The sequence below is a fragment of the Danio rerio genome, chromosome 23 (assembly GCF_049306965.1).
Source record: "Danio rerio strain Tuebingen ecotype United States chromosome 23, GRCz12tu, whole genome shotgun sequence".
Classification (NCBI taxonomy): Eukaryota; Metazoa; Chordata; class Actinopteri; order Cypriniformes; family Danionidae; genus Danio; species Danio rerio.
This window is the reverse complement of record NC_133198.1, coordinates 45,993,375-46,014,247: the sequence shown is the minus strand read 5'-3', so window position 1 is coordinate 46,014,247 and position 20,873 is coordinate 45,993,375. Positions and strand designations below refer to the sequence as shown.

General features: G+C 37.3%; 1 long non-coding RNA gene across 2 annotated transcripts in view; it reads right to left on the bottom strand.

The window, feature by feature from the left end:
• Window positions 1-2,460: 2,460 nt before the first annotated feature.
• LOC141380562 (uncharacterized) overlaps window positions 2,461-20,873 on the bottom strand; it is a 63,801-nt gene continuing 45,388 nt past the window's right edge. Inside the window, exons 6-7 of one of the 2 annotated variants that reach the window (XR_012398772.1) lie at window positions 5,285-5,371; window positions 2,461-3,517 (exon numbers count right to left, since the gene is read on the bottom strand). This is a non-coding gene — a long non-coding RNA (uncharacterized lncRNA). Of the gene's footprint in view, window positions 3,518-5,284; window positions 5,372-7,028; window positions 8,035-20,873 lie in introns of those variants that run through there. The other variant, XR_012398770.1, reaches the window with a different exon arrangement.

Here is a 20,873-nt window from a genome sequence, read left to right as displayed (position 1 = left end):
GACTCTCGACTATTTTGACAAATACACACAGACGACGCACACACACAGAGCCCGAGGAGGTGTAGGAGTTTGTGATTGGGCCAGCCCAATGTCAATAAAGAAAAGAACCAATGGGCTGCAGAGTGTCACATGGGCCAGCCCGGCCCCCACAGTCCAAAGACATGCGGTACAGGTGAATTGGGTAGGCTAAATTGTCCATAGTGTATAAGTTTGAATGGGTGTGTATGGATGTTTCCCACAGATGGGTTGCTGCTGGAAGGGCATCTGCTGCGTAAAACATATGCTCGATAAGTTGGCGGTTCATTCCACTGTGGCAACCCCAGATTATTTAAGGGAGTAAGCCGAAAAAAAATTAAATGAATGAATGAATAAAATAAAAAATTGCGATTATGAAGCATTTCCAGACGATACGGCATCGTTTAAAGTTAACCCAACATTTGGTCAAGTATTGACTAACCCAACATGCTATTCTGTTACTGTCAAAATATTGATAAAAAGTTCAAATAAATTTTAGCAATTATCAGACATTTCCAGCCTATAATAAAACTCTATTTATTTTATTATTGTCCAAAAATTTATATATATATAAAAAAAGCAGATTAAATAAATTTGATCAATTATGAAGCATTTCCAGCCTAAAAAAATACTGCATCATTTTTCAACTAACCCAACATTGGGTCAAATAAGAACTAACCCAAAACACTATTGTTATACTGTCAAAAATGTCGATTAAAAACTGATAAGCCTTTCCAGCCTATAATAATAATGCTTTGTTTTTTCAGCTAACCCAAAATTGGGTCAAATATGGACTTACTTAACACGTTATTCTATTACCTTCAAAATACTGATCAAAAGCCAGTCAAAATAAATTCTAGCCTTTATTAAGTATTTCCAGCCCATATTAATACTCTATATTTTTCAGCTAATCCACATTGGGTCAAATATGGACTAACCCAACATGCTATACTATTACTCTAAAATATTAATTTAAAAGGCAGTTGAAATAAATTCTAGCATGTATGAAGTATTATATATAAAAGTATTTATATAAAAGTTAACCCAACATTGGGTCAAATATGGACTAATCCAAAAAGCTATTCTATTACTGTCAAATTATTGATTAAAAATTGTTAAAATAGATTTGAGCAATTATGAAGCATTTCCAGCCTAAAATAATACTCTGTAATATTTCAGCTAACCCAACATTGGGTCAAATATGGACTAGCTCAAAACACTGCTCTAGTATTGTTCAGAAATTTATTAAAAGGCAATTTAAATAAATTCTAGCAATCATGAAGCATTTGCAGCCTATAATAATACTGCGTCTTTTTCTAAGCTAACCCAAACATTGGGTCAAAAATGAACTAATCCAACAGGTTATTCTACTACCTTCAAAATACTGATCAAAAGCCAGTTCAAATAAATTGTAGTATTTATTAAGTATTTCCAGCCTATATTAATATGCTATATTTTTTTCAGCTAACCCACCATTGGGTCAAACATGGACGAACCCAACACACTAATCAATCACTGTCAAAATATGAATTAAAATAAATTTGAGCAATTATGAAGCATTTCCAGCCTATAACAATACTGCATTGTTTTTTCAGCCAACCCAATGTAGGGTCAAATATGGACTAACCCAACACAAAATTCTATTACTGTCAAAATATTGATTAAAATACATTCTAGTGATTATGAGGCATTTCCAGCCTATAACAATACTTCATTTTACAGCTAACCCAACATTAGGTCAAATATGGACTAACCTGACACTGGGTTACCACAACCCACGCTCTTTCTCATTTGAAATGAGCTGAAACAACACAACTCTTAAGTTTTTTTGGGTCAACGCAAGCCCGGATTGGCTAATCGGGAGCACCGGGAGAATTCCTGGTGGGTCTGTCCGTTTTTTAGCAGTGAGGGCCGGTGTCCATAGCTGCTTGCACACTCAGCAGTCGCACTTTTTTTCATCTATTTATTTTTTTGACCATAGCTTCACTCTTTTTCTTCATTATTTTGCCGCAGCGCCTCTCTTCTTATTTATTTTCTCGCAGCCCCGTGAGCAAAATGCAGCCTGCAGGTTAACTAACGTTAATGATGATGTAACGTTAACTATCATCATTCTACCCCAAACAGCGAATTCGAATAATTAATATTAATGAATAATACACCTGCTCAATGAAAATTAGATGATTCACTACATTAATAAATCTGACATAACTTGATCAGAAATCTAAAAAGGGGAGAAAAAGATTAAGCCATCAATAGAAAGTAATACCGTGTCTTGCAGGTCACAGTCCAATACTTTTGTTTTATAATTTCTGCATTAGCGCTATAGTGGACTAGTGGTAAACACGTTGCGTTACTACGTCGTACGACCCGTGTTCGAATCTCACATAGAAAGTTAATCATATATATATATATTTTTTTTTTCATTTTTATTGTTAAGACATATAATACTGTTAGGGCTTTTGAACATTTGAATTTCTAAAGCAGCTCTTTTCTTGAAAAAGACGTGATACTGTCACTAGAAACTGAAGTGGAAAAGACCTTATTTAATATAGACCAGGGGACACCAATCTCTGTTCTGGAGGGCCGGTGTCCCTGCAGGGTTTAGCTCCAACTTGCCTCAACACACCTGCCTGGATGATTCAAGTTTACCTAAGACCTTGATTAGCTTGTTCAGGTGTGTTTGATTAGGGTTGGAGCTAAAATCTGCAGGACACCAGCCCTCCAGGAACAAGTTTGGTGACCACTGATATAGACAGTCGTGAGCTGAGGTGGGCCGCTCTGGCTTGAAACTCCAGGGCTGAAAATAAGTCCCACTCCGGCCCTGGGTCAACTTAATTGTTTTATGCTCAGTCCACTTAAACTTTTAAACACTTGAAGCAAACTTAATTCCTTCATGTTGACCCAGCATTTTTCTCACACTGTGTGTGTGTGTGTGTGTCATTATTATTATCCTTATGGCTCTCGATGAATAAAAGTGATCATTAAAACTTTAGAGTTACCTCATTCTTAGAGATGCCAAGTGAAAATTACAGTAACCTCTTAAATGTGATGTGACCCATCAGTGCAGTGTTGCCGTGGAAACAGGTGGTCGTTGTGATACCAGCGAGTGGACAGGTGGTTTAGGTCACCTCCTGTGCTCACCTGTAGTGACATCTCTTCTCTCGGCTTAAGAAAAAAACCCAGGCCTGAATCGTGAGTCTGACTCCTGCTCCCGCTGTCTGTGTGTGCGGCTCTTGACGTGGCGCCGCTCATTCCACATTGTTGGCTGGAAGATTGTTCATTAGGAGCCCATCTGTTGCTGGAGGGACGAGGAATCAAGTCCGTCGCACATTTCTTTCACACGTTTCAGCCGGCTTCTCTCATCCCTTCTGCCAGTCGCTCCCTCAGGACGAGAAACAGAGAGACAAACGGCATCATGATGACAGGAGAGTCCGGCCAGACGCCTTGGAGGGAATTTTCCCTGGTTCTGCAGGTCTCAGACTCCCAATGGTCATTATTAGGGCTGTATCCAGGGGGGGGTTCAAAAGACAAAGTGAGAAAGATCCAGAATTTGGATGATGCATGAGCTCATTTTGTCCTATTTTGACTGCTATGCCATCTTAAATTGTGAGCCTTTTCGCATCTCTGGGTTTCTAGGTAGTAGTTGGGTAAACTTTAAGCGCAGTGAATAGTGATGTGCAGATCGATACTAAAATATCGATATCTTCAATACCAGCTTTGTATGTTCTAGAATCGATTATTTTATCAAAATATCGATATTTCCATAATTTGGAGCAAATATGTATTTTATTTGAAGTAGAAACACTCCAGAAAGTAACCACAATTACCCTAGTTTCTCTGAATAATGCCAACTTAGTCGGACTACTTGTTCTTCCGCCGCAAAATCATGTGCATAATATGGCACTGTACAACTGCAGACTCAGAGCACGCTAGCTCACTAGCCACTCAGTCCGCTGGGCTGGCACATGCAAAGTTATGTGTGGAGCTCCTTCACTTCCATAAACTCAAACGATGCGGTTTGTGCCACGTGTAAGTTAAACAGTGAGGTACTGTGGTAATACCACAAACCTAATCGAACATCTACATAGAAATCACAAGACAGAATATGACAATGTCACGAGGAGGAAAGGAGAGGTACAGGTGGTGCTAGGGCGGGACAGACATCGCTTTCAGAGTCCTTAGGTGCAGCAGGCAGGCACCATCCAGGTACAGAGGGAGAAAATGCGGTGATGTGGCTGTATTAGGGATCTTGGGTTTTTTTGTGATAATTATTAAACAACGAAAAAAGGTTCAAAACACTTTCATGAGAACCAGATTAACATGTCACTAAAATTAGAAGTGTAAATGTTTTTTTTTAAGATGTTCAGGCAGGCGTTTTAAGATATACATGCTCAGAAGCTGTCAATAAATATGTAAGTTGGCTTTTTGTATAATAAGTCTTTATTAATAAACAAGAACAACCCGTAATATGGTTCGTATTCAGTATAAAGTGACACTTTTAAGTACACAACTTGTTACTTTAATTACCCAAACAGTCATTTTTAGGCAGTATCGGAATCGGATCGGTATAGCCGATACTCGCCTTCATTTACTTAGTATCGGATCGGATAGGAAATCAGCTCTGCTGCTTGAGACCATCTGCCTCAATGTTGGACATGTTGTGAGTTCAGAGATGCTCTTCTGCAGAACTTGGTTGCTTATTTGAGTTACTGTTGCAACAAGGCATTTGCGCCCACAGAACTGCCGCTCACTGGACATTTTCTCTTTTCCAGATCATTCTCTGTAAACCCTAGAGGTTGTGCATGAAAATCCCAGTAGATCAGCAGTTTCTGAAATTCTCAGAAATTCTGGGCCGTCTGGCACCAACAACCATGCCACATTCAAAGTCACTTAAATCAGCTTTCTCTTCTATTTTAATGCTCGTTTTAAACTGCAGCAGATCGTCTTGACCACGCCTACATGCATCGAGTTGCTGCCATGTGATTGGCTGATTAGAAATCTACATTAACGAGCAGTTGGACAGGTGTACCCAATAAAGTGGCCAAGTGAGTGTATATGTGTGCTACTCTTCAACAACATCCAAAATACATGTTATTGTAGATATGTCAGGATTTAGTGGATCGCTGAGTGTCTGATGTTACTATTTTCGTCCGGGGGGTAAATAGTGTCATGGAAATATTTGACGTCTGTCCATGCTATGACTTTCTTTTTCAAATGAAAAAAAAAGATGAAATGGTCTTGTATGTTACGTCAGAGAGTAAATATTTACCTTTCATATGGTGCAGATGGAGCTCAGCTTGGTTTCAGCCTCATGTGAAAGCCATCAAACCAGGACATTCAATCAATCAGACGAGCCCTGCGTTCTCCGGAGAGAGAAGAAATGCTGTGATAGATAATATTTGTTTGTGGAGGACAGGGCGCACTCATAAAACGGTGTTATTTCTGCTGTGTTCATACGTCTACACATTCAAGCACTACTGCAGTGCAACCAAAACACGGCAAGATCAAGCAATTGCACAAGAACAAGTTTATCTTCAGGATATTTCCTGCTCAAGATTTATATATAGAGAGAATGTTGATTTTGTGAAAAAAAACACAAGAGACATAATAGAAAAGTCAAAGAGGTAAGCCTAAAATATAGCATGAGACATTCAGGAATAAAAATAAAAACAATGAGTTGTGAAATGGCGATGCGGTGGCGCAGTAGGTAGTGCTGTTGCCTCACAGCAGGAAGGTCACCGGTTCAAGCCTCGGCTGGGTCAGTTGGCATTTCTGTGTGGAGTTTGCATGTTCTCCCCGTATTGTCGTGGATTTCCTCTGGATGCTCCGGTTTTTCCCAGTCATGTGGTACAGGTGAATTGAGTAGGCTAAATTGTCCAGAGTGTATGAATGTGAATGAGTTTGTATGGGTGTTTCCCAGTGATGGGTTGTAGCTTAAAGGGCATCCGCTGTGTAAAATATATGCTGGATAAAGCCTGGTTTATACTTCTGCATCAAGTGATTGGCATGACATACGGTGCATGCAACGCTCAGAGCTGTGCATTCACTTTTGCGCGCTGTTTCTGTTGTTCTGCAATAACACTTCCGAAAGGCTAGCTGGCAGTGAGGTGTGTATGCTTCTCTGTGTCCAGTTTCTTCACTGGTGTTTTGTTTTTTCTGAACGCTTCCTTAATGTACAAGTGGTTCAAACAACTTGCAACAACTTTAACCATGAAGTAAACACAAAACCTTTCATCTGGAGCTCCTTCACGACTTTACACTTGTGTTTACGGGACTTTACACTTGTAAACACTCGCTCCATCTGGCTAGCGCGGCTCTCGGTCCTGCCCACACTCGTCAGCCGACCAATCACAGAGCTTGCGCTACGCGTCGTTGCGACGTGTAGTTACATTTTTTGAGAGGTGAATTCAGCGGTTCATTCCGCTGTGGCAACCCCAGATTAATAAATGGACTAAGCCGACAAGAAAATGAAGGAATTAATGAATGACTATTAACACAAATATTACATGAAACTTTCATTATTACTGAAGCCTTTTACCACCACAGCAGTTCAGAAACACTATTGAGTATAATTACGATTGACAACTGTTGATAGAAGTATTGATCTGCTCTCTATATAAAAGCGCAACACTTGAGAGTGTAGGTTTCAAAAGTAACGTGCTACATCTTGTCTTTCTGTTAATGAAACACAAAGCTGAGATTTAAAAACCCTTCAGTGGAAGCATTAAACGGAGCATTTTCATTCGATAAGGGCAGCTGAAGTGCTGTCGCGCATATTAATTGGATATTAATTGGCCGTGTGTCTCTCGTCTCTAATGTGCTCCTGAAGTGACAGGGTGAAGAGCTGGAGTTTCGTTCTCATGCGCTGAGACTCTTTACTGCTCACTTAATGTGCTGTTGGCTTTTAAACCAAGCGCTAATTGCAAATCAACTGCGAAAGGGTTGAAACTGAACACCAGAAGACTCTATCAGATGGCAATTTCATTGTTTTCATTTATTTATTTATTTATTTTACAATGGGTCAAAGACACAAATGGTTTTCAAGTATTAAAACAAAGAAAAAAAAAGCTGTAGACATCTTAGCTTAACTCCATCCGGCAGGCTAATATACAGCAAGCAGTCTGACCGGAGCACTTTTTCGCAGTCTTAAAGCGGGGGATGGTGAGAGTCAAAAAAATAAATTAATTAAAAAAATTGTGCCACATATTCTCTGTTGAAGATAGGTCAGGACTACATGCAGGCCAGTCAAGTACCCATGTGATGATATTGCTTACAGATAAATGGGGACTCTTGATGGAGTGAGGGCTCCTCTTGGATTTCTATCTGTGGAAGTGGGTGAGCGCAGGTCAATCTGTGCTTTTGAAAACACTATCGGTTGGGTTTAGGAAAAGTGGTGGGTGTGGTTATCAGCGGCCTCTGAAGGATTTACACGGGAAAAACACGCAATATTTTGAAGAATGCTGGTAGCTGGCACCTATTACCTTTCATAGTATTTTTTTTTTCCTACTATGGAAGTTAATAAGTGCCAGCAACCAGCATTCTTCAAAATATCTTCTTTTGTGTTCAACACAAACTCATAAACCACACGACAGTAATAAATGATAGTAATTAAATTTTTTTTGCATAGACTAACCCTATTCAAGTACAGCTCTCTGTGTAGAGTATCCAGCAGGCAGATATTGGGACGGAGCTCAACAGTCTATGATGTTTATTATGTGAAGATAAAAGTGTCTTTTTGGTGCTGGCTTGCTTTTTTCTTCTCTTCTTGTGATGTCCTAAACGTGACGAGAGTTCATGGAAGCCTTCCAGGAAATAAATTGGAGGAGAAAAGCATTGACATACCAGCGCAGTGACAATGGAGTGTTGGGACGTGAAGCGCTGGTGCGTGAGAGTCTGCAGTGATGCTGCAGCCTGCATGACTCAGAGCCGCGTGTCCCGCTGACGTGATGGGGAATCAAAACACTACAGAGATCTGATGGAGGCCGTTTCTCTTCAGCCGGGATGAAAATCTCATGCACGCTATAGCCAGATTTGAGAGAGAGAGAGAAAGAGAGAGAGCGAGCGAGCATGCACAGTATGTTAAAGAAATACAGTTGAGGTCTGAATTATTAGACCCCCTGTATATTTTCCCCAATTTCTGTTTAACAGAGAGGAGATTTTTTTTGCTACACATTGCTAAACATTATAGTTTCAATAACTCATTTCTAATAACTGATTTCTTTTATCTTTGCCATGATGACAGCACATAATATTTGACTGGATGTTCTTTAAGATTCTAGTATTCAGCTTAAAGTTACATATAAAGGCTTAACCATTTAGTTGAATTAAGGTAATAATTGTTTAACAGTGGTTCCCTCAGGAGACAATTGAAAATAAATTTTGCTTAACCCTCTACCGCATGGTGGTGCCATATGTCAACATGATATTTATCTTCATGTCCTTGCCACTGTTTCTTTAAGACCAACATTGACTTTTTGTTATTGTTGAAAAGAGAAGACCTTAGCTTAGCCAATGATGTGCTTTGGTTAAGTCACGTGACGTGCAGTGTTTTTCTGTGGCGCGGTTTCTGACAGACTGGCATATATTGCGAGTAGTTGCTGAATTCAAATGTAAACGTCAATTAAAGCGAAGGATCAAATGATGTCAGATCTACAAAAGCGTCTGAAACATCACCTCCAGTAAGTCATGATGACATATTCACAACTTATTTTTTTTTTTTTTATCAATTTATTTTTTTGTAAATCGATCAAAAGTATGTGTTGCCAAATGGAAACACTGTCCAATAGTGGAACATGCAATATTGTAGTGGGTTAGCTAGCTAGCAAGGTCAGCTGAGATCTAAAAGTCTGCATTATTTAGGCCAACCAAAGCCGGGAAAACTTCCCAAAAACACATTATAATTTGAACGATATCTGCTCTTATGTTAGTCTATTTTTTATTATTCCCGAGGTTTCCATAATCCTTGACCAGGCTGTATCCTAAGCTGCTGCTGCTGCGGTGGTCATGGAGGAGTGAAGAGCAAGAGACTTATCCCTGTAAGACCCCAGTGACAGACGAGTGAACACTGAAAACTGAACTGACACTGTTCTAACTCACTATAATCTGCTATGTGAAGCTGCTTTGACACAATCTACATTGTAAAAGCGCTTTACAAATAAAGATTATTTTAATTGAATATTAGTTGGGTTTAGGGAAGGAGAACGTGGGTCAGTCGATGGCGGTGGACTTACACAAGAACAGCAGGTGTGAATGGCCATTCCTGTCAATGTTGGCATGTGAAAATAAGGGATTTGGCCACCATAATAAGGGACCCCCCCCCCTCCTGCTTTAAAAAAATCGCGAAATTACTGAATATGTTCATTTAGAGCTGTTTTATTGTAAATAAACTGTTAAATGGTAAGTAATATGTTTTATTTTTATATTAACAAAAGATAAAATAAATATATACATTAGCAGCAAATACATTAGCAAACAGTGCAGCTTATTATAATAGCTGTTATAATAAAATAGAATCAAACTATCAAATCTCATTAGCCGTTTCTTCATTGTATAACTTACACATTCTGATTGACGAGCAGTGAATGCATCTCTTATTTATTTAGATTTTTTCGTTTGATTACATTAAATAACAGGTGTCACTTTAAAAATGCACACATCTAACAATATAATAAAGGCATTCGATTGCTTTCCTAACTTTATGCTCATTTAAGACGAAAGTAGTTGTGTTTGAAAAAAAAACAAAAAGACACCAAGATCGATATCTTGACTTTTTTTTATTATTAATTATGTGCATACGTCTGTTTAAACACACACCCAAAAGCCAGACTTTTGCTCCGCTTTTCCGCTATTTATCACTATGAAGCACGTCAGCTGACAGTCATTTATGACTGCTTTAAGGATTACATAGGAGGGGTGACAGCACCTGTAATGAAAAGGAAGGGCAATCACGCTGTTTTTATATTTATTTCAAAGTGTTTTTGTGCCTAAACAAAGCGAAAGCACAGAATAGACTCACATTTGAAAACATTGAGTTTTTGTTATTGTTGAAAAGAGAAGACCTTAGCTTAGCCAATGATGTGCTTTGGTTAAGTGACATGACGTGCAGTGTTTTTCTGTGGCGCGGTTTCTGACAGACTGGCATATATTGCGAGTAGTTGCTGAATTCAAATGTAAACGTCAATAAAAGCAAAGGATCAAATGATGTCAGATCTACAAAAGCGTCTGAAACATCACCTCCAGTAAGTCATGATGACATATTCACAACTTATTTTTTCTTTTTATCAATTTATTTTTTTGTAAATCGATCAAAAGTATGTGTTGCCAAATGGAAACACTGTCCAATAGTGGAACATGCAATATTGTAGTGGGTTAGCTAGCTAGCAAGGTCAGCTGAGATCTAAAAGTCTGCATTATTTAGGCCAACCAAAGCCGGGAAAACTTCCCAAAAACACATTATAATTTGAACGATATCTGCTCTTATGTTAGTCTATTTTTTATTATTCCCGAGGTTTCCATAATCCTTGACCAGGCTGTATCCTAAGCTGCTGCTGCTGCGGTGGTCATGGAGGAGTGAAGAGCAAGAGACTGATCCCTGTGAGACCCCAGTGACAGACGAGTGAACACTGAAAACTGAATGACACTGTTTTAACTCACTATAATCTGCTATGTGAAGCTGCTTTGACACAATTTACATTGTAAAAGCGCTATACAAATAAAGATGAATTGAATTGAATATTAGTTGGGTTTAGGGAAGGAGAACGTGGGTCAGTCGATGGCGGTGGACTTACACAAGAACAGCAGGTGTGAATGGCCATTCCTGTCAACGTTGGGATGTGAAAATAAGGGATTTGCCCACCATAATAAGGGACCCCCCCCCCTCCTGCTTTAAAAAAATCGCGAAATTACTGAATATGTTCACTTGGAGCTGTTTTATTGTAAATAAACTGTTAAATGGTAAGTAATACGTTTTATTTTTATTATTAACAAAAGAAAAAATAAATACATTAGCAGCAAATACATTAGCAAACAGTGCAGCTTATTATAATAGCTGTTATAATGAAATACAATCAAGCTATCAAATCTTATTAGCCGTTTCTTCATTGTATAACTTACACATTCTGATTGACGAGCAGTGAATGCATCTCTTATTTATTTAGATTTTTTTGTTTGATTACATTAAATAACAGGTGTCACTTTAAAAATGCACACATCTAACAATATAATAAAGGCATTCGATTGCTTTCTTAACTTTTTATGCTCATTTAAGACGAAAGTAGTTGTTTGAAAAAAAACCCCACCAAGATTGACATCTTTACTTTTATTTATTATTAATTATGTGCATACGTCTGTTTAAACACACACCCAAAAGCCAGACTTTTGCTCCGCTTTTCCCCTATTTATCCCTATGAAGCACGTCAGCTGACAGTCATTTATGACTGCTTTGAGGATTAAATAGGAGGGGTGACAGCACCTGTAATGAAAAGGAAGGGGAATCGCGCTGTTTTTATATTTATTTCAAAGTGTTTTTGTGCCTAAACAAAGCGAAAGCACAGAATAGACTCACATTTAAAAGCAAGGGGCGGCCCCTGGTGGTTTGGTGGTATGGGTTGTGTATAGGGAGGCACGGCTCTTAAATGTTTCTTGCCACCCTTCAGAGAAACACTGAGAATACGGGAGAAATACAGGAAAATACCTTTACGGGATGATAGTGGGATAGAACTGTGAAATACGGGAGAATCCTGGGAAAAACAGGAAGGTTGACAGGTGTGGAATGGCACTCAAGAGAAATTTGAGATCTGAAAAAGCACACACAGAGAGGCCTCTGACAGATTTGCGAAAATGGAAACTGGAATAAAACGTAGTGACGTATTTGGCGCTCTCCAGAAATTTATATTGGGCTACATTTTCAGAATGAGCCTGGGTTCACAAAACCAGTCGTAAGTGTCATCTTTTAAAAAGGAGTTGCTGAATTGCTTGAACTCCCTAGATGTATACCTTGTTAGGATAGGACACTGTTTGGCTGAGATACAACAATATGAAAATCTGGAACTGAAAGTTACAAAACAACAACCACATTCTCAAAACAATTTAATTTAAAGTTGAAATGAATTTCCAAGCAAACAACCTTACTAAACAAAAATTCAGTTTTGATTAAACGATGGCAGAAAATTTACAAAATGTCTGGTAATGCTTTAAGTAACAATTAGGGGTGGGCGGATCGATCCTAATATCGATATATCGATACTAACGTTGGTATTATTATCGGATCGACAGTAGATTTAGAAGATCTGCATCGCAAGCTCCATGCATCAAGAAAGGACATCTTAAAGGACTACATTGCTCTACGCGTCAGAGAAACTCACAAAGAGAGACAGAGAACAACCCACTAAATCCAGGTATTTAGTTATGCGATTAAGCTGTGCACCCCTTGTCAAAAAGGTGTTTTTATTATCTTGGTGGTCCTTAATAGTTGTGTGGAACTGAGCTAGATTTGCCATTCTTTTGTCTAAACTCTTATTTCCTCGCTTGCTTTCTTTTTTATTTTTTGTTGTTGTTTTGTACGTTTGTTTGTTATATGTTAGACTAGTCAATAAATCATGCTATAACCACATTGGATTGTCTTCGTTTGCCTCACAGAAAACTGATCAATTGATTTTAAGTTTTTCAAAACTTGTAAATGATTAATCTACTTCACAAGAAGTAGTTATTATTCCCTTTCTCAATAAACAGATCATTACATAGTCTGCTCAGACTAGCGGGCGAGGTCTTTGTTAAATTTATTCGGTCAATTTAACTATAAGTTAATTCAGGATATTAAAAACTAATATTAACTCGTTCTTATTGATCATTAATATTCATAAACTGAGCTAATTTTGCTACACTTGTTCAGTTTAGTTCTGTTAGTTGATTGATTGTTTGTTTATGTTTAGTGTTTGATTGTTTTGTTTGTTTGATTGTTTTTTGATTGTTTTGGTTTGTTTTGAGGTTTGCTTGTTTTTCTCGTTGTTTGATTTGTTGTTTATTTAATTTGTTTTGTTTGATTTTTGATTGTTTGTTTTGTTTCATTTTATTTCAGTTGTTTGGATTCAGAAGTCTATATTTTCTATATATACCCTTGCTTTAAATTCAAGATTTTGGTTTTTACTTAATTATTCATGCTTTTGTTTAATACATCTGTTCACATTCAACTTATTTTTCTAACATGATCATATATATATATATATATATATATATATATATATATATATATATATATATATATATATATATATATATAGAGTGAATTATGTGCTGAATAAAAAAATGGGCAAACACTAATGCATCTTATTTGAAATTTCACCATATTCAGACTGTGGCACATGCTTTTGCGTATGTGTTTAAACACTTATATGAATCAATTTTCAATAAACGCAGTTTACACAGGCAGCTGCATTGTGTTGTCATGGCATTATTAATGATGGAAATAGGACGCAGAGCACAGAAGGAGGTGGATGGAGTGTTTTGTAGTTTGACTGATTGTTTTTGTTTGGTTTTTGGTTGTTTTGTGTTGTTGTTTTTTTGTTTGTATGTTTTTTATTGTTTGTTTTTAGTCGTTTGTTTTGATTTTTGTTTGTTTTTTTGGTTGGTTTGTTATTTTATTGTTTGTAGAATTTTTGTTTCGCTTTGTTGTTTGTTTTTGTTGTTTGTTTGTCTTTTTGGTTGTTTTTGTTTGTATGTGTGGGATTCGTTTTGTTGTTTGTTTTTGGTAATTTGTTTTCTATTGTATTGTACCATGTTGTTTGTTTGGTTGTATTGTTTTCGTTTGTATTTTAGTTGCTGTTTTTTTTGTATGCTTTTGTTTTGTTTATGTACATGTTTATACACATTATACAATGCTCAATAAATCGGTTTTGGGGTTCACACAGGCAGCTTTGTTGTGTTGTCACGGCATGTTTTAATGATGGAAATAGGCCACAGACCGCAGAAGGAGACGGATGGAGAGTGTTGCATTTTTTATCCATGTTCATGACACACACAGTTCATTTTTCAGACTGTTGGCAGCGATAATTAAATTCCCCAGAATGAGCGCTGGCACTGTGACACAGGGGTAACACCCAGAATATCCCCATCTCTCTCCTTCACTCCACCTTTGGAGGAACAGATAGAGACAGGGTGAAACAAATGCGTTTCATCAGGGGAGCGCACGCTGCAAAAAAATCCTATTTGTTCCGAGTTGCTCTTTATCTGCGCTGAAGCTGAGATACGCGCAGCACTGGAAAGTCGTGAAATGACCTAATGAATCCTGTCTAAACTGCATGAAGGGGAGGCCAGACCTGCTTTTAGGCAGATATTGCAGAGGAAGATTTCCTCCTGTATATACTTTTCTTTTTTTTCCTTTTCCTGTGAGTGCTGACGTTTTCCATCCTCATCTCTCTCTGTATTAAAATAGGGTGAGCATATTTCAGTTGACAAAATAGATGATTTTTTGTTGTTTAACTTTTTTTTTCCACACGCTCAAAACATCTAAAAAAAAGAAAAAAAAGAAAACACATAGCAACACACTCATAACTTTCTAAAAACACATAGCAACATACTCAGAACATTTTAAAAATACATAGCAACAATGTGTGCTAAAACATGATAAAGTTGTTACTCTATTTTGAGGACATGCTAAAACATGTAAGACATACTGTATTAAAGTGTGCATGTGTGCTAAAACATGATAGAAACATTCTAGCCAGGTGTTCATTTGTTAAGTCATATTAACATGTTAACTGATGTAGCAATATGATACTAGAAACATGCTAGAAAGATGATAAATAAAAACATGCTAGTAACATGTTATTTAATGCAAGCAATGTGTTGCTAGAAACATCCTAGAAAGATGCTAAATAAAAACAAACAAACATGCTAGTAACATGTTAATTAATGCAAGCAATGTGATGCTAGAAACATTCTAGAAAGATGCTAAATAATAAAACAAACATGCTAGTAACATGTTAATTAATGCAAGCAATGTGATGCTAGAAACATTCTAGAAAGATGCTAAATAAAAACATGCCAGTAACGTTAATTAATACTAGCAATGTGTTGCTAGAAAGATGCTAAATGAAAAACATGTTAGTAACATGCTAATACATGTTAGCATGTGTGTTATAACATGCTAGAAACTTTTGTTAAAAACATGTCAATGCATTGACATTCTGACAATGACTATGCTAAAAAGATGTGCAATGTGATACTAGAAAAATGCTAGAAAGATAATAGAAAAAACATGCAAGTAACATGTTAATTAATGGAAGCAATGTGTTGCTAGAAAGTTGCTAAATAAAAAACACGTTAGTAACATGCTAAAAAGTGTTAGCATGTATGCTATAACATGCAATAAATTTAGTTAAAGACATTTTAAAAAGATGCAGTGACATTCTGACATTGACTATGCTAAAAATATGCTATTACTTAATGCTAGCTATGTGATGCTAAAAACATGCTAAATAAAACATGCCAGTAACATGTTAATACAAGCAATGTGTTGCTAAACGGATACTAAATGAAAAACATGTAACATGCTAATACATGTTAACATGTGTGCTATAACATTGCTGAAACATGCTTAAAAGATGCTAAATAAAAGCATGCCAGTAGCATGTTAATTAATAGTATCAATGTGATGCTAGAAACATGCTAAAAAGATGCCAAATAGAAAAAACATGCTAGTAACATGTTATTTAATGCTAGCAATGTGATACTAGAAACTTTAGTACTTTATTCAGCTTTCAAGACTGTTTTAATCATTTTCAAGCCAACAAAATGTTTGTCCCAATCTAGTTTAACTTATCTAGCTGATTTATTTATTTAGAGATTATAGTTATTTAAGCTTTCAGGTAGATATTGTAGAGCAGGATTTAATCTAATATTTAATTCTTTTTAAAATTCTTTTCCAGGAAATCTGTCATGATTCCCTGTGAGTGTGGACTTTTTCGCTCCACATCTCTCTCTGTATTAAAATCCATGCAGATGATTCAATTTTCTCCTGCTAATTTACTGCGGCACAACTTTAATATTCTTTAACCTTTCGTGATTAAAGTTTTCGGGAGGTGGGCGGTTGGGGAATGGCTAAATCAAAGACTGTTAATCTCCATTCTTAAGTTATTATAGGCTTCTTCTCTCGTAAATGTTCGGCTGTCACCTGATTATTACACACAAGCAGTGTGTGCTTGTGATTGACAGCCTGTATCGAGACACTTAAATAATCAATGTACTGTATGTATCGATATGGTCGACTGAGCTTAAGTTAATTTTCTGTCATTTTCTGTTCGCAGCAGCTCAAGATTTCAATAGTCTCTGGATGCAGCCCTCATGATGCAAGCTGAGATTGCATCACTCAACGATGCAATGTCAGACACTCAAATGAAGCGAGTGACGTCACTGTGATGGGTAGGGTTAGGTGAGCCCATTAAAAAGCATTGGATGCAGGTCAGATTGCACTGCACCAGGTCTGCATCCAGACCCCAAGATTTTGAAAACTACAAGCGTGTAAGCAGCTCAACATATATCTTGACAGATATTGGTGGTTGCCAAGGTATTGCTATGTGGTTTTGGATTGTTTTGAGTGGTTGCCGAGGTGTAGCTATGTGATTTTGGATTGTATTGCGTCATTGCCAATGTGTTGCAAGTGGGGTTTTAGAATGTGGTTGCAAAAGTGTTGCTATGCGGTTTTAAAATGACTGAGTGGTTGCTAATGTGTTGCTATGTGAATTTTAGAATGTCTGAGTGGTTGCCAGTGTGTTGCTGTAAGGATTTGGATTGTTTTATGTGGTTGCCAAGGTGTCGACATGTGGTTGTGGATTGTTTTATTGGTTGCCAAGGTGTTGCTATGTGGTCTTTATAATGTGTAAGTCATTGCCACTGTGTTGCTATGGTTGTTTAGAAAATCAGAGTGGTTGCGGATGCGTTGCTGTAAGGCTTTGGATTGTTTTGAGTGGTTGCTAAGGTGTCGATGTGTGGTTGTGGATTGTTTTGAGTGGTTGCCAATGTGTTACTGTGCAGGTTTAGAATGTCTGAGTGGTTGCCAATGTGTTGCTATGTGAATTTTAGAATGTCAGTGGTTGCCAGTGTGTTGCTGTAAGGTTTTAGATTGTTTTTAGTGGTTGACAAGGTGTTGCTATGTTGTTCTGGATTGTTTTGAGTGGTTATCAAGATGTTGCTATGTGGTTTGAACTGTTTTGAGTGTTTTGATTGTCACTGTGTGGCTACTGTATGTGGTTTTGAATTGCCACTGATTGGTTGCCATGGTTTTGCTTTGTGGTTTTTAGGATGTCTGAGTCATTCTGGGTGTGTGTCTATGAGATTTTTAGAATGTCTGAGTGGTTGCCAATGTGTTGCTATGCAGTTCTAGAATGTCTGAGTGGTTACCATTGTGTTTGCTGTAAGGTTTGTTTTGTTTTGAGTGGTTTCCAATGTGTTTCTTTGTGGTTTTATATGTATTGAGTGGTTGTCAAGTTGTTGCTATATGGTTTTTAGAATGTCTGAGCAGTTGTCAGTGTGTTGCTATGTACATTAAGAATATCTAAATGTGGTTGCCAAAGTGTGGCTATGTGGTTTTGGATTGCATTGAGTGGTTGCCTGTGTTGCTTTGCAGTTTGTAGATTGTCTGAGTGGTTGCCAGTGTGTTGCTATGGGTTTTCCTTTAATGTTTAAGTGGTTGCATATATGTTTTTGTGTGGTTTTGAGTGTTACCATGGTGTTGCTATGTGGGTTTGGAATGTTTTTAGTAGTTGCCAAGGTGTTCATATGTGGTCTTTAGAATATGTTAGTCCTTGCCAATGTGTTGCTAGGGGTTTCTAAGATTGTCTGAGTGGTTGCCAATGTGTTGCTATGTGGTTTTTGGATTGTTTTGGGTGGTTGCCAATGTTTTGCTAAATGGTTTTAGGTTGTTTTTGAATGGTTGGCATGGTTTTGGTGTGTGGCTGTGAAATGTTTTGAGTCATTGCTAATGTGTTGCTATGTGTGTTTTATAGAACAGTGGTTCTCAAACTGTGGTACTGTACGTGTACCACTAGTGGTACACTGGCTTCCTTCTAGTGGTACGCGGAGGAATGAAATGTCATGTACATGCTACACACATTTCAAAATGTATCAAAAATTATGTATATAATATGCCACATATGACGTATAGCCTATATTTCTGAGGTAATCTGCCACGTTTTTAACTGTGCAGAGTTGTAGCTGCTTTACTGGGCTACTGTATTTCAATACTGCTCATTTTGGTGGTACTTGGAGAGACCATTTTTTTTCTGAGGTGGTACTTGATAAAACAAGTGTGAGAGCCATTGTTCTAGAATGTTCTGTATTGACATGTGTTTTTTAGAGTGTTCTGAATGTGTTGTTATGTGTTTTTTAGAACATTTTGAGTGGTTCCCAAGGTGTCGATATGTAGTCGTCGTGGTGTTCTGGTTAGTTCTTGTGGTGTTTCTTCATTTTAAATATGTTGCTACCTGTATGCTTAGCTTTTGTCAACCAGCAGGCAAAATGGCCTGTCCTCATCAAACAACACAATTTGAGGTGTGTCATAAGGGTTGTAAGAGTCCTAATAAAAAGAATGAGCAATAATACTTGTGATGCTTGACTTAGCAAGTAGTTTTAATAAGTCAACAACCGTATCACTGCCTAAAGCTGAATATTTCCTGCATAATAAACAGCTCTCTCATTGTCTGTGATTGAAGATAAGATTGGAGCTGGATTTGTTCATGCTATTGTTGTTAAGAAGCAATTAACAACAAGCGGCTTAGCTGAAATCTGCTGTGTCAGTAACCGAGGACCTTCTCTTGTTTATTGTACTGATTTTATCTTGTGTTTTGCTTCTTTCAGCAGTTTTTATATATACAGAACGACTGGGAATAGCCAGCTTTGTAAACCCTAATGTTCTATTTTGACTGAAATTAATTCAAATTGAACAGTTAACAGCATACAAATTTCATTAAAAGATTTGTGCAAGTGAATTTTACTTTGAAGAGTCTGCAGTTGTGTACATTTTGGTTGTTGTAGGGGTTTGAATGATCATTTACCTCTCTCTATTTGTGTGTGTGTGTGTGTGAGTGTTTCTGACTGACAGTAGGAAGTCTGACCACTTAGGATGAGTGTTTTATTAAGTTGCCTTGGGGAATTCAACATACTGTTGTACCTTTTAAGCTGCTGCTGCTTTATTTGAGACCAAATTTCTAAATGTATCTCATCCTAGGGCTTTTAAATAATGACAACCAATCACTGCTCAAATCATCAGGACTCAGTGTGCTATGCCTTTACTGATATGACTGAGCTTACTGTCTAGTAATCTGAACGATCAAACTGATGAAAATTCCATTCCACTTTCATTGAGGGTGCCAGAACTTTTAAACATGTAAGCAATGTGTTAACCATGTTTGAAACATACTAAAAACATTTTAGCAACAATCTTCTTATGTTAACAATATGTCAACAATGTTTTCAGTTGTGAACTGTTAATGCCGAACTGAAGATGCTAAAAACATGTCCCATCATTTCATTTTTAGAATGTTAAAACATGTTAGCATGTGTGCTAAAACATGCTAGAAACATGTTAATTCATGTTAGCAACATGCAAGCCATGTTTTATCATTTACAACATGTTAATTATTGCTGGTAATGTGTGAAAAAACATGCTGGTAACATGTTAAAACATGCTAGCATGAGTACCATATCATGCAAGAAACAAACTAGCAATGAATTATTTTGTCTTAGAAACATGCTACAATTTGCCAGCCCTGTTTTTTCATTATAAAAGCACATCAATACCTACATCAATATGTAGTGATAAATAAAAACATGGTAATACAATGGTAAAACATGTTAGCTTTCACGTGTGTGCTTTAACATGCTAGAAACATTCCAGCACTTATTGCTAGCAATGTGTTAAAAACATGCTAGAAAGATGATCAATAAGTACATGCTAGTTAGCATGTGTGCTATAACATGCTAGAAAATTTGTGGTAACATGTTAATTCATGTTAGCAACATACTACACATGTAAGCCATATGTAATCGTTAACAACATGTTAAGTAGCACTAGTAATGTGTGAAGAAATATACTTGAAAGATGATAAAAACATGTTGGTAATCGGTTTCAAAAAAAATTGATAGCATCATACCTGACAAAACTCCTGTTTTTTACGGGAGTCTCCCGTATTTCAGACCCATCTCCCGTTTTGGTCTGTCTCCCGTAAAACTCCCGGAATTTTACAACATGCTAAAACATGTAAGCCATGTTTAAACATAGTAAAAACTTTATGTAATACTTGCAATGTGATCGAAATAGGCTAGAAAGATTATAAAAAACATAATAGTAAATCGTAAAAACATGTTAGCATGTTAGCGGTCGCTCGACATCGGCTTTTTACGCAAGAACAGCGCGGGCGCACAGCAGCCTCTCGCGGATTCACGAAAACAAAAACTGCACAAATACGTAAATCACATTTCGCGATCTCCAGAAACATCCGCAGGGCTACGTTTACAGAATGAGCCTGGGTTGAATTAAATCTAGCATTGTGTTGTTTGTTTGATTCCTTCTTGCACAATGTTTAGATTTTAATTTACCTCACAAGAAAAGCACTTTACCATGTAACAAGCACTGATTTCTCCTCTTTCTTTGGGAATCTTGGTGTTTTTTTGCTTTCAGAGGGAGCGTTCACACATCAGCTTTAACGGACCATGACAGCCGCCCTGTCACACGGACACATGGAGATACTGCAATATTTAAGGCGACCACAGATGAAATGCTTCATTATTAGTGTCGTGTCAGAGCGAAGAGGAAAACTCTGCGGATGGACACAGGGACAAAGAGTCTTCTTAGAGAGAGAGAGAGA